General features: G+C 37.0%; 1 long non-coding RNA gene across 1 annotated transcript; it reads left to right on the forward strand.

The window, feature by feature from the left end:
• The first annotated feature begins 990 nt into the window (after window positions 1-990).
• Window positions 991-3,080, forward strand: LOC111427024 (uncharacterized). The gene is made up of 2 exons (XR_002707890.2): window positions 991-2,853; window positions 2,916-3,080. It is a non-coding gene; the product is annotated as an uncharacterized lncRNA (long non-coding RNA).
• The last annotated feature ends 12,200 nt before the right edge of the window (window positions 3,081-15,280 follow it).

Here is a 15,280-nt window from a genome sequence, read left to right on the forward strand (position 1 = left end):
GAACTTGAAATTTTAAGAACACTCAAGATCCAAAATCTGTACCAAACATTCCAAAATCTCATCTTTGAGTTCCTGTGGAAGCCAATCTTCATTTAAGTAGCTTATGATAGCATGATTCAGATTTCAGAACTCAATCGAATAGTTGTTGATGAATAATAGTAAACATAAGTAAGTGTCCCAAGTAACAAACTCTGTAGATTTATTTCTTTGAACGATTGCCGACAATATTATCCTATAAGGGCTTGTTCCGCTACATTTTTCAAATTCAATTAACTCTGTTTTAGATTGTTATGGCTCAACCGATAGCAGAGACTTGGATGAGTCTTGGAAAAGCAGTCGTAGTTTTTTTTTGTGAATCGCAATTAAAAGATTTCCTTCATCAGAATCTTATCAAGGTAGTTCTGGGAGTTGAGACAAATCGCAACGTTGCAGTACTCTTTCTTCATTTTTACTAAACATCACTTTACTCATCCCAGATTCTAGCATATCGATTAACAAATCATGAAATTCATTTATGTTGTTTGGCCTACGGAAATTTGGGTGGAGGCGATGGGCTTAAGATTTTTTTAACATGCACAACCTGACTTTCATTTTAACATTTTAAAATTTTTTATGATTAGTGCCATAAGCTGTCTTCATAAATCCCCCAAAATTGTTTCCACTGCAGTTTCCTATATATTCATATCATAACATCTTATCACCGCAAACATAGACAACCCAATATGCTTTTTAATCAATTTTTCATTATTTCATTATTTAATTGTTAATAATTAAGACATTTATGAGCCGATTTTTAAATTTTTTTGTCTAGAGCTTCGACACTGTTTAAGGTTACTTGTAAGCGATAGAAGACCTAATAAAAAAAATTTACAATATTATTTAACAAAATAATACGTTAATGTTATAAGACAAATTGCGCATAATGGATTGAACACGAACATTGTCGACGAATACCCAAGAAAACAAGATACTCAACGTGCAAATATCGTCTAGAAGTAACACATAGCGGTAGAACGCGCGTATTTATGTTACAAAAGGCGCTATAAACATTTAGATAAAATTGGTTTTGTTTTACTGCACGTGATACCCGGTGTTGTTACTTAAATCTGAATTGTAGACAGTGCTGGGTAATAATGTAGAGCGAAGCGAGCGGAGCTCCTTCGTTCCCCCTGATCCAGACGTGTTGTAATATTTGCGTTGTACGTTACGAACTTGTCTCCATTCGGTTCCGACGTGTGCTTGCATGTTAATGCGTTGTTTCAAAATGTTCGATCAGTTAAGCGACACTAATAGTACACCGAATTACGTTGGTTGTGATGATATTGTGTCAAAATGGTTAATAGAAAGACATTGCAAAATTACAAGAAAGTTTGAAAGAAAAATTACGTTGTTGTATTATAACCGTTAATAGATTTCGATGGGAAAAAGTTCTGCTTTGCCGTACGAAAAACTTTTGAAACATCCATAAGAAATTAAGCATTAAGTAAAATAACGATACCATAACTCAAGTTAATTACTTCTTCACAACATTAATTCGCCGTAACGGGGAGATATACGCGCGTATAAAGTATGATAAACGCTCGGATCCCGGAGAAGTAATAAAAACGTAATTGATTGCGTGTATCAGGGCATCCGAACAGTGATTTAATTTTTGCTGGGCCGCGGAGGCAGTCGGCGCTCGCCGTTTCCTCGGCTTGTTAATTTTTTCGGAGAGCCCGTTAAAATTTCATCTTCATCCCGAGCCCGAGGAAAACGCGAACGTTAATAAAATTTAATGGCACCCGCTTGCATTTTGCGACCCAGAAGAAAAATGTAAATTAGAGAAAAATGCGTCGTAAATAATCAGCTCCTTTCCTGTTTTCCCATTTAATATATATGTGAACCGCCGCATCTACAACCGCCCCGTGTAATTTATTTTTGAAATCCTCCCTACCAAATCTACATCCAGACATAGCGAGAAGAAAGAGTGGGGTTATGTTAAGCAGTAAACGGGGCGCACTTTGTCTGTAATATACATACAATTGCGAGCGAACAGGAAATCTTTCTGTTGTGAATTTCCCTTGATGTAAATAAAAGCTGTCATACGCGTAACGTTACCTTTTCCCCAACTCTTCCTTCATCGTTTCCTTTAAAATTAAGACGCGCCCTATTCATTCGCCGGTAATCCGAAAAAAGCACTCTCCTTCCCGTTTTCTTGTTTGTTCTTTGCTCTGTGAAGCAGCGGGAACCCGCTCCAGGGTTGTTCTGTCTTATATTATTAAAATTCCGCTCCGTAATTCAGCAACTCCTCTAGAAAGTTACGCGGCGACTGTTCACGAACTTGAAAAATAAACGAAGACATAATTCCGACAGATGTTTGAAAAGCCCTCGTGAGAAATAGCGTTTTTAAAATGCTTCAAAATGTCTTGACGATTTATTATTTTACTTCATCAGTGGACTATTTATTATCCTTTTATCAACTTTCTAAAATGTAAGGAATAATCTCGTTAGTACACAAGATAAGAAGATTTTTATTTAAACGTATTTGACGAAATATTAAATCTGATAAGATTCGTCAACCGCTTTTTATTTGCCATAATGATAAGGAGGGGTTTCTATAATCCTATTACAATATAATCATTTTCTATATTTAAATGAATATAACAATAGAACTTACTCATAATGCATGAAAATTTTAATTGTTCTACAACAATTTGTTCGGTTTAGTAAAGGTGATTTGCTTTAAGTAATCATGTCTAATGAAGAACAAGTAAATGTGTTACCAGAAAAAGAAAACGAAGAAGTTAAAAAACCTTCAAAGCAACCCGTTGAAAACTTTCGTTCTGCGGTGGATTCCATGAACCAAAAAAGACGGTAATTTTAATTTAAATAATAAAATTAATTTATAACTTAATTTCTTTTTTAATTATTCCTAGCGATTTAATTAAAGATAGTGCAGATTTGGAATCACCAAAACTTGTAAAAGTCGCTTGCCAATTACAGAAGAAGTCTTAATAATTTATTTTGATTTTGATACAATTTAATATTTTTTATATGTATTACTCAATGAATTGATACATAAAGTGATAAGACAAAATTAATTTTTGTTTTGTTATTGATGTCACATCCACATTCATAATCACAATAATTACAACAAACATACATAGGCTTTGAATCATTGTAATACGTAAAATCTTCGTTGTCGTATATACGATAGAGCATCGCGTTCTGTGTAATTTACATGCGGGTTGCAGATAACATGAACGATGAACCAACAAATACAGCCAACCACTGGGGCTGCTGTTTTAAACAGTTTATCGATGACAATTCAATAATTATATGGTACTTTAGTATTTTAGATAGGAAATCATAGCGTATGCCCGGTCGCGATCGGTTTATCGCATGATTGGCTGTTATTTTACGAGGTAATTATATCGTTAGGTTCCGGTTCAATACGGACGGTTTGGCGCGGCGTCGCGACGGCGGTGCCGTATTTGTTAAACATAAATTAGTATAATCTAAATGCGGCACCTATAATTGTGTTATTATGCTAAATTCGATTGTAAATGAGACGCTAAGTTATTTATGGAGGGCCGGCTGACACTTGCGCCAGCGTGTATTTGCTCGGTGCTTAACTTTAACGCTGAATTATGGCGCGAACACTTTCGGTTACAAAGGAATGCTATTATGCCGCTATTATTGTAACAGAATATCCTAATTGTCGGCTAACGGAATTTATGGCGGAACATGTAACTCCCTCGTTAGTTCATCGCTTCCAAGCTGCTCTCGCTTTATTGATGCCTCCTGTTAACAATTCGTATTTAAATTGTTTACGAATAAGAGATTGCAGATAACTGAATGAAATTTTGTAAATATTATGGAAATTTCTATTTTATATAAGCTCTAAAATGTAGGGGTTTGTATTGTTTGTTTAAAATGCAGCACAGCACTATTTTCTTCTAAATTGAATAAAATACATATTAATATCTGACGACGTGAAAAAATTTACACAGCGTGAAATCACGCAATGAAATCGCAAAATTTATAGTAATAGAATCAGTATTTATTGCCGAGCGCGCAATCTAAAAAATATTAATTGAAAAGCATAAATTCTCAAATTATAACAAAATAAAAATAGATATATATCCGTGCGTTATGTACAAATATCGAGCCGTCAAATGGCCTCTCGTAATAAAATGTGCGGGGGTAATAAATTCACCCAACGATTTTTTCGTTCGCCGCCCGGTGATGTATATTTTGAAGCTCAGCGTCGTTTTTGATTTACGGTAATTTTGTGAAAATGAACGCGAACTCCCATTTTGAAGAACAAATATAATTTATTGGAGTTCACCGGCAACTGTATTTGTACAGATTACGCGTGATTTATCGCTTTTAAATAAAGTAGTTTTCCATTTTATGACGCCGTGATTTAATACGTCGCTCGATGTTAATGTTCGGCTCCTTATCGATTCGACATAAATCGACCCTAAACTACGTCATATCTTTATAGAAGAAGTCACCTAGCAGTTATTTATGACAATTTTATCTTTTTACGTGTAAGAAAATAAAGAGAAAACTTGCCAACTCTCTTGAATTGATTAATCCATTTCAATCGACTATACATGTTCATGAGTTTGATAGATTCTGAAAGCAATATAAATATAACCCTAAACTTAAAAATTGCTAAAAAAAAATATTTTTATAATTCTCTATACCCAAGTCAACCCAACGGAAGAGAATGTCTAAAAGGTGCTCGGATTGTAGATTGAATCTTCGTATCGCAGCTTGGTCTAGATAAGAGCAGGAATTATTGCTTCCTACTGACTTTCAGTCTGCTGAAAGAAGATTTTCGTGATAACTGTATCCAATTTACGTAAGTTGTATAACAACTTATACTATAGAACACTATATTTTCTCACTTTGTGTATTCTCTATTTGCGTTGTGGATTTAGTAAGTCAAGTTTGTTGTTTCCTGCTGTGTATAGTTCTTCGTATTTCTTATGCAACAAATAAGAATGAGCCTGGTTTAAAAACAAAATATGGAAAGATTGTGTTGAAATGATTCATTGAACTTTGCCTACTAAGTACATCTCTTATTAAACCTTAACAACGAAATTAGCAATAAAATGGTTTTCATGGCAATAAGAGCAGAAAATACCATACCTAAATATCGGCGTAAATCTAAATGATACTAGGGCAATGTTCCATTGTTAGAGCCAAAGATAATCATGATTTGCTTGGCAAGCTGAGATAATTTGCATTGTACCACGAATAAAGAAATGTCAAATTATTTCCATCCATACGTTTAATTTTTATGGTGTTTGGTATGATTTTGGACTGCGGACCAATTTTTTGTAAATCTTTAACATTACCAGATTCCCTAAACCGGTTCAAAGTTTTACTATCACTGCCTGGGTGATTGGTTGACAACTTCAAAAAGGCATACAATTATCCTTCCATAATGAACCATCAAAGCATTATTTATGCCAAGTAAGACCGTACCGAGTAACTATCAATAATAGAGTAATCTAAAGCCGAGTGAACTCACTGAGTGATGTGGCACCTAACGTAGCAAGTATTCCAATAAAACGAAGACAGTCAAAGCTCAAAAACCAAAATTAACTTCTTAAGGTTTAAAAAAAACTTAATTGATGATTTTCTCAATTATGTGATTATGTATAAATCCTTCATTGAAAATACAATGTTCTAACGGGATGGTTATTTAGATAACATATAACCATAAAACAACTGATGTTGTGAATTTTGTTGAAGTTTTGAGTAATTTCTCCACCGGAAAGAATCAATAGAGCAAGAGGTGATATTGAAAAATTTTTATGTGATTCGGTAACACAAACGTTGTTAGTGCCTGTTTATTACCATCTATATCAAAAAAGAAACAATAAAAACGTTATATTTTTGTGTTGAAATTGTTTTGTAATAAATAAATAAAAAGAAACATGACATACCAACATGTTTATTTCTATATAATTTAAGAACTATTATTATCCAATCTAAAAGAATTAATTTTTGTTAAAATATTGTAATATTGTCACTTTTCCTATAACCTTTATTTACAAAAAAAATCTCCTGTAAGAAACAACATAGATATCTCTTGATTTTGTCAAGTTATTTTGGGAGTAAGCTATCCAATAGGTTGGCCTAAGGTGAAATACGCACGAAGCCCGATACCCTAATACCGATCCGAGGGGAGATGGTCTCCGTTCGATTATTGTCCTGCTCTGGAGTAAACAGGAAGGTAGGGGTCCCTGGGGATTTAACTGTCACGTCCCGTTGACCGAACTACGTCGCAAGACCTCTGTAAGAATGGTTTGCATTATATATCGATAATACCCGGTCAGCGAGTGAGCGTCCCAGAGATCCGATCGTCCAAATAAACTACACCAACTTATTGCTCTAGATAGACATATACACGTATACCTTTTCAGATATAGCACTGGGTCGTGTAAGTAAGTGAAATACAAGCTTTTGTGCCGAAGTATTTACAAACTTTAACTACACTAATTCTTCTTTCAGGAATTGGATTAATTGAAGTCTTTGTACTTGTACTATCAACATTTCCCCATCTCTCGACATAACTCTTGCAGAAAGTCGTCTAAATGGGGGAGGTCCGCGGAGAACGGCCATTGTAACGGGGTATATATACACATGTGTAATTTAATGAAACTCAAACAATTCCAGGGCGTCGTCGTCGGTCGGCCTCCGTCCTCGTATAATACAGTAGTAAATACGATAAATAACATTTAGCCCGGGCCCGAGGACATGTATCAGGGTGTTAAATGGCGTCTCTAATTGCAAGCCAAGACTCGCCATTGCATGTACTTCTGTAAGACGCACGGCCGAACTCAAGTCTCTGGTCTGTCGTTTATCCCTGATTTACGAGGCACGAGTACGACTTCTGGGGGACATCATGAATCAACTCTTCCTGTCCGAGGTCGCCGAGCCGCTCCTGCCAGGACGACTACACTACCGCCAGGATTTACTATATTAAATACCTTTAATACCGCATAAATCACGCGTATACTCCTGCGGCGTTGGCCGCCTCACGGCCTGCATATACTTTAATGTTTATACCATGCCGCTGCCGGGAGAGAACGCGGCCGACGACGACGCCGACGACGCCCGCTTTTGTCTATGCGGATAATTTAAATTAGTTTTCCTGTAATTTATTGTAACCGACCTTTCGTTGAATGAAAATAAATTTACTGATAGATCAAACGTATTGTTTTCTATACGATCATTTTCACTTTGAATACCAGCGTATACGAAATATGATGTAATAATATTGTTGGCATTTGCGATAATAAAGCAAAAATGTAATAAGAATTTCGATCAATAACGGAAATGTTTGCCGCAAGCGGGTAGATTACTGATCTTACAAAATATTAGTGTGTTTTAATAAAAATAAGTCACCGTTATCGAGTCAGTCCCGTGCACTTTACTTTCATCTACTAAGCAAGTCCTTCAAATAAGTCCCCGATCCTGGCTCCGTCGGGATCCGAAGATAGCATTGTATATGAGCACCGTTAGACTGGACATAGTTTAAGCCGTCCCATAAACAAGCCGGTATCTGGACATCAGTTGGGAACAGTTCGCCCGCGGCCGGAGACGGGACCGGGACTCCTTGGATCGCAGCCCCGCTATCCCCGAGGTAAACATCGTAACTTGCGCGGTATCCACGGACCATAGATATTTACTGAGAATGGATGACGTCCAATAATAAAGACGGCCAGAATGGAAACAAGTTCCGACCAGTTTTCTGTTCCGCTGCGACCCAGTAGCTTTACGAACATGTGTACGTGGTATTTTGTGACCATATTTACCGATGTCAGTCGTAACGTACGCTCCGGAACGTATGTAAGCAGCTTATGTCTACGCGATTTACTTTTAAACGATTCTTCAATACTTTACTACCAATTTCCTTTTAGTATTTTCAAGTTAATAATAATAAACTTAAAATAATTTTTATTATATCCCATCAACTATCTACATAAATTAATTCCAACAAAATGTGTCCCCATTGAAAATATCCGCTACAGTTTTGTCCCAAAGCATATACATATATATATACACTCAAAACGTAGAAACGAAGCGCCATTATTGCGGGTCATATATTACAAGAAGCCCACAGCCATTGTATTAAAACTATGAGGCTTTGTATAATATTCATATTGCCGGCGTGGGTCTGCGTGGGTGAAATAAAAATATTTCAATATGTTGCGTTTTAATCCGGGAAGTACTCATCTATTACGACGACGGTAAGCCTCCGCTGGCGGCCTCCTAAGTGATTCATGTATTGTTTCTCGTTTAGGTCTGGTAGGGACCCGCAAAATCGTAAACCAGTGGAAATTATGTACGCGCAGCTGAATTGCACGCTGCGGAGCCTTCTAAATCATACCGGCTAAAAAATTCAGACGAATCCCGGAAATATGCGACGCGATCCCGTTTGTTCTTCCTAATGTTGTGCCTTTTCTTCCTCATTATTTACCCGCTCTTTCCGGCGTCTTTATTCCACGACTTCTCGAGAATGGAGGATTTTGTCTGTATTTATGATACGCGGACAGGAATGGTTTGTAGTAAAAAGAATATTTATTATTTTTTGATAAAATCCCACTTAATCATACAATGATTATAAACTTTGATACGCAACTTGCACTGATGATAATAATAATAATAATATTTATGGATACATAATCGCCACACTGGCGTACAAGTCAACAAAAAAAGACATTCAAAAGAAAGATATATATTATATTATATACATTGTTTTCGGTTTAATACCAATTAAAAATTCAATTGCTCAATTCTTCATCCTGAAAGTACTCGTGTAGTTCGTAGTAAGGGTTTTCTTCCAAATATCGTTTCAATTTTATCTTTAACCAAGATGTTGTTAATGATTTTAATTCATTCGAAAGATGATTATATATTCTGGCCGATTGATACATAACATTTTTTTGCTATAGATATACATATATAGATACCGTCTAACACACAAAACGCTTTCCAAAATGCAAATATTTGTTAAAGTAAGTATTCTATTTCTCTTAAAATATTCTTTGCAAGAATCTAGTCGCTTTAATTCGAAGATAGATCTAACGCATCTCTTTTGTAGTAGGAATACTCTATTCACCGCCGAGGAAAAGCCCCAGAATATCACACCATATCTTAGTAACGGGTACACTGTTCCGTAATAAGTGAGTAAGGCTGCACCAGTGGATGATCTAGCTTTGACTTGCTGGATAAGGTAAACATATTTGGCCATCTTAGCAGCCAAATATTCGATGTGTTGTTTCCATTGAAGGTTACTATCCATTATCACACCAAGGAATTTGACAGTGTGGGTAGACACCAACTGTTCGCCTGCATACCTTACCATGCTCGCATCACTTGAATTCGTAATGGTATATTCTATTATTTCGGTTTTGCTCGTATTTAGTCTAAGATTATTCTTATTATTTTAGGCATACTCTAGTATTAACGATCTTGTTCTCAAGATTTTCATTTCCTGAACATATCACAGAGGTGTCGTCCGCATGCAATACTATCGGTTGAGCAATTACTTCAGGCAAGGCGTTCACATACATTATAAAAAATATTGGACCCAAAATTGATCCCTGTGGCACTCCTCGTTTGGTTGGACTGTAATCAGAAGCACAGGTCATACCATCGTTTCCTCTCATTTCAACGCATTGTTTTCTGTCGACCGGATAAGAATTAATTAGACATTGGGCTGTTCCTCTTATACCCATATTCCATAATTTTTCCATTAATATATTGGTCTCTAGAGAATAAAAAGCCTTTGACAAATCCAATATCCAATATTTCTGATGTCATTTGATAGACGCCACGTTCTGTGTTGCGTCCTTTTAAGTATGCATTTTGTTTTTCTGTGAGAATATTATTTAATTCAAAAAGGTAACAATTTTGCTGGAAATGACTTTCTCAAAAACTTTAGAAATATTGGATATCAATGTAATAGGTCTGTAGTTCCCAAATTGGGTGTGACATCCTTTTTTGAACACAGGCATAACTATAGCTTTTTTCCATTGATCTGGATACTTGCCAAGTTCCATGCTCATATTACATATGTGCATAAGAGGTCTGATAATAATATCTGCTAATAATGAATTTGTGTGTATTCCGATTTCTCTTTATGGGATGTTGATTTAATACCTATTAGATAGGTTATGTTACTGGTCTTCATTAGACAATTAGAGTAAACAGGCTGAGAATGTTAGGAAAGAGAGACGACCGTTAGTGAGAGCGGCTATCAACCGGCAGGACGATAATGTCCTTCCTCGCCCGTGTTCCAGCTAGAGACCACGGTTAGACGGTGCGAAATAATTCCAGGAGCAATTCCCTCTGTAGCGGTTGCGAACGTTCCCGCTGAACCATTCGTAACAATTTAGTCCAGCTGGCACATGATATTACAGGACATCACATATTTATGGGCGTGCTGGGTCCTCGCTAACTCCTCTATATCTCAGAGTCCTGGTCAAGTAAGTAATTACAACGGTGAACGTCCGCCAGGCGGCGCCGCTAATGTTGTGTCCGTAAGCTATTAGACTGTTAGAAATGCGCCACCTAGGATTAAGGATTTTTATGTTACTACTAACTTTCCCGACTGAAACTACAATGCGCCCCCTGGTTGCGGAACGGAGAACGACCTCGAACAGTTCCGTAGACCGACGCGGTAACGTGTTAGCATATTTTTAATTAATTGCCTGTATGCGTTCCACCTACAAATTTACACTGCTGTCCACCCTTTATGTTCTCCGATTAATTAGCAATATTTGCGTATAAATATCAAACCCATAAGTCTCTATTACGTTCATCAAGATGTTAATAGTTCTACCGTGTAAGATATAAATGAGAATAAGTAAAAATGTGTTGTATCCGACAGAAAGTACTATTAAAGGGACCAAGGCGTGTCGTGGCCATTTTGGTGGAAACGCCGAAGAAATACTATCCAGCAATAACGGTCACCGCGACCTCGCAGGACTGATACCGCAAGATATGTCCAACTAACATGAAGTATGGCTGACAGGGGCCCGGTCTTAATGACACTGTCAAGCGTTTGGTTGATTTGTGACGGCAGGTTTCGATTAAGGACATCACTTTCAGCCTTGAGGGAAAATATCGCCGTCGCCTTGGCCCTCCCGTTAAGGCCTTCGATCGCCTAATGGCCCAACCGAAAGCTCCACGACGAAACTTTGATTTGTGACGTCGATATCAAACCTTCAATTTGCTCAGCAAATTTTTAGGTCGTTTATTTAAGTATCTAGATATCGTGGTTAATAAGAACTTAACGTACAATTTATATGTGGATATTGTAAATATAAGCAAATATTGTATAAAAGTCGTACACATAAGTTCAAGCTAAAAATAGTCGTTCCATTATAAATAAATTATGAAGAAACCGGGCAAACGCGGCCCCGGACTCGGCGGGGCGCCTCGCCAAACTCGTATATAACGCGCCTCGGACGGCCAGATGATTTCCAGCCGTGATGGACGACTAAAATCCAGCCAAACTTCAGGCGCCCTGATAAGTGGCGTCAATATTAAACATGATTTCTTGTTTCTTACATTCCCGGTTATTGCGAGCCATACATCACGCTTATTTGGGTTCCCCGTCGCCGGAATTCATCACCCGCCGTCCCAAAGTTACGGGCGGCGGCGACTTCGAAAAGATTTCCGACGGTTTTCTCTTCTCCGAGTAGAAGTCGAATAGCTTTCATGAAAGATGGTTTGTAACTACGACGCACAAGCTGTTTCAAAACGTACATAAGTCATAAATTTATAAATTAATATCATTTACATGCTTCTAGACTTTTCCAATATTATATTTTTTTGAGAAGTAATGGTGATTAAGTTGATTATTCCATGATGTCAAGATCTGACATTGTAAACATATTTTCATTAACCGGCATCATCAAAGCGTCGACGAGTTGAAGGGGAGAATCCCAACGCTATAGGGGCCCCAAAACAGGTAGCAAAAGGGGGATCTGTTAATGAAACTTGACAATGCTAAACTCTTGCCATAAGTCACCAGAGGTAATTCCGTTTGTAAGACTGCGTAATGTCGGCCAGGAGGAAGTCTACGGAACGTTGGGCTGTTGTCCGGCGGGGCCGAGGCGCGTCCACATCAAAGGCGTCGAGACTGTTAGGGCCTTTGTGGACCGGCTTAGATCTGTCCACACGACCTCTTGTCTAACGTGTAAGCCGCCACTGCGAGCACGGGCCACTGTCTCCAGACATACAAGAGTCCGCCATAAACTGCATTGTATATTAACGTTAATTTCGTATCAAGCGGTAAAAGGTTCCTTGGCGAATGCTGAATTAGTTATTAAACTGTCAGAAATGGTTCGCACTCCAGCTTGGTGGGACCTTGTTAGGAATTACCGAATTACTGCCTGGCTTTGATGTGCACCTGTTGTTCATCCGAAATGGGTTGGACTAACTTGCTAAAATTACTCGTTAATATTAATTAAATTAGTTCGTCTTCATTTAGGTTAAATATTGTTTTAAAAAAAGTTTCTTTAATATGATATTACATAAATATGATATAATAAATATTATTAAATTACGTCAGTAAAAAAACCCTGTTTAACCCCGATTTGATCTTCAATTTCGTTCGGTATCGATCGTTGGCACATCTTTCCGGGGCGAAATCGCGTCATTAAGATTCGAGAAGCGAGGCTCACCTTTTTTCGGGTATTTTATTATTAGTGTGGATCTATTGAAAACCTCATTCCGGATTTCGCGCACTTTACGACATGCAAAACAGCAGTGCGAAAGCCAGGCGCGTACACACCGAGTGACGTCATAATAGCGAACGCGTTTCAGCTTTATTGGTACTTTTCTATCATGCACGCTGCGTCCACGGCAAAGGGTGCTTTTACTGACAAGTTATCACCTGTACGTTACCTTTCCTATATTTGACACTAAAAACATATAAATTTGACCTTTTGGTTGTAATATGAGAGATCTTGTAGTAGAAGGATAATGTTTTAAATCTAAAAACATTGAATGTTACTCGATTTTCCTTTCCATTTTTAAATCTAAATAACTTTTCTATAATAATAATTCTTGTAATAGAAGGTCATTCCGATGATGGTAGAACTCAATTCGATTCGTATGCTGAGATCGTTTGCGACTGTATTTCACTTAGAAGCCTGCAGCGGCGAGAAGATATCCATAACGTTACTTAGGGTCAAGCTGGTAAATGATTATTGTAGTGGGACGAAATACATTTCCTACAAAGTGGCGAGCGATAAAAGTTTATGTATACGACCGGTTCGGACGTAACAGCGCTTTGTGACGCCCCAGCAATTCCTACGTGTTTATGCGGCATCAAAGTGGTGGCCAAGGGTAGCAAACAAGCGTTTAATTAACCCAGAATTACCTAAGGCCCAGATGAAATGAAGATATGAAGGGCTGAGCGAAAAGGTGAAGTTGTCCCTTAAAGGCAAAAACGCGAAAATAATCCAATAAACGACAAAGGTTAAGGTATTTTCATTGTTCGTTTTTGTAAAACTTAAAATCTAAATTCGTTTCGATAACATGAATAAATATAAGGTGTATTCAAGCACAGTTTGAAAATGTCGTATCGGGGAGCGTCCCTAATGAGTTCCAGTTAGCGTCACCGCCTTGAGTCATGACGCTATTTAAACAATTTGTGACTCGAAATAACATTAAAATCTGTCGCCGCGAACCTTTAAATCAGGCTTTGCGACGACGGGCGTCGCGCGTTCGCCGCCGGCATCGCTGGACGAATTTTAAATTTTATCTTTCCTTTTCCCGGGGAATTACCGTTACTGCTCCTGCCGCGTTTTATTCCACTTAATGGCCAGTCCCGCCACTTACGACGATTACTCCAAGGATATCTGAGTTGGCACAACTTTTTAGTTCGTCTTGAATTCTAAAGTAATAATACAATTAATTTAAAACTAATTAATAACTAAAAGACTTGAATTTTTAATACTTATTATATTCGAAACTACAACAGTAAAATTGAAATATAACTGATCTCGTTAAAACGGATTTCGGGGTAATCCCCGAGTTGTCTATATGATACACTGTGTTAATTAATTATCGTACCCGACGTCATCATTACAAGTATGCAACCAATATCACAGTATTGGTATTGCAATACGTGATTTGCGTATTTGGTATTTACACACTGTATGTATAAACATTGACTATTTTATACCAGACTGCTAACCGCTACGTAAAAATTGTTAACGCGTAAAGTGTTATTTTTGGATTTGTCCGCTATGGGGGCGCTGGTGGATTTTATAATAATAATGGATATGATTAAGAGATGGCAGCACTATTTTTGATTTATATTCCCCCTCTTATATTTTCTTATACTAATAATAAAAATTGTTTAGTATTTCTTTTTTAATTAATAAATAAAATTTTATTGTATGAAAACATTATACGTTTTCCGTAAAAACCGGTTGTTTCTACCAGTTTATTTTCATTAAAAAATAATATTAATTTTTAGAGAAATTTTTTCAATACTTTGAACAATTTTAAGAGTTGTTCTATCTGGTTTTAAGTTAAGTACTTGGGGAAATCCCGAGATAACTGACAGGTTGTTTCCACCAGTTTCTTCGGAAAAAGTTGGTAAAGGCGGGCTTAACGTCGCAGGCGCAGTTTATTTTAGTTTATTTGCTTTAAATATCTATAATTATTATTTAAAACTAGTTATTAAACCTAAAATCATTGGTCTTTAATTGTAAACAAGCTTTATCTTTTATTAATATTTTGAAATAATATAGTAATTAGACAAGGGGTTAAAAGGCGCGGAAACAAAATATATTAAAAGGTCGAGCTTGAGCGGAGAGTAGAGGATTTCCATTAAAGTCCATCCTAAACAAAATATTGAAACATTTATTATAGTACTTGAGGTAGAGGTACTTCAGATAGAGATACTTGAGGTAGTGATAGAGGTACTTGAGATAGAGATAGAGGTACTTGAGGTAGGGGTACTTGGCTAGAGATACTTCAATGAAGTGGCGAACCAGTTCGCGTATCGTGTAGATCTAGCTTTATACAAGCATGTTCTTTCTTCTAAGAAGAAAACCTTTCGGAAGAAGAACGCATCCCTGGAAGAGCTACAGGTCGAGCTAGAGAAATAAAGATAAATAAATAAATAAACAAACAAAGATAAAATTATTCTTAATTTTTAAAATGTTATTTTCTTTGAAAAAAGTTAATGTCTTTTTTATGTATGACTCTTTATCCAACTCAACGAAGCCTGCATTTTTTTTCCCAT

The sequence above is a fragment of the Onthophagus taurus genome, chromosome 2, assembly GCF_036711975.1.
Source record: "Onthophagus taurus isolate NC chromosome 2, IU_Otau_3.0, whole genome shotgun sequence".
Classification (NCBI taxonomy): domain Eukaryota; kingdom Metazoa; phylum Arthropoda; class Insecta; order Coleoptera; family Scarabaeidae; genus Onthophagus; species Onthophagus taurus.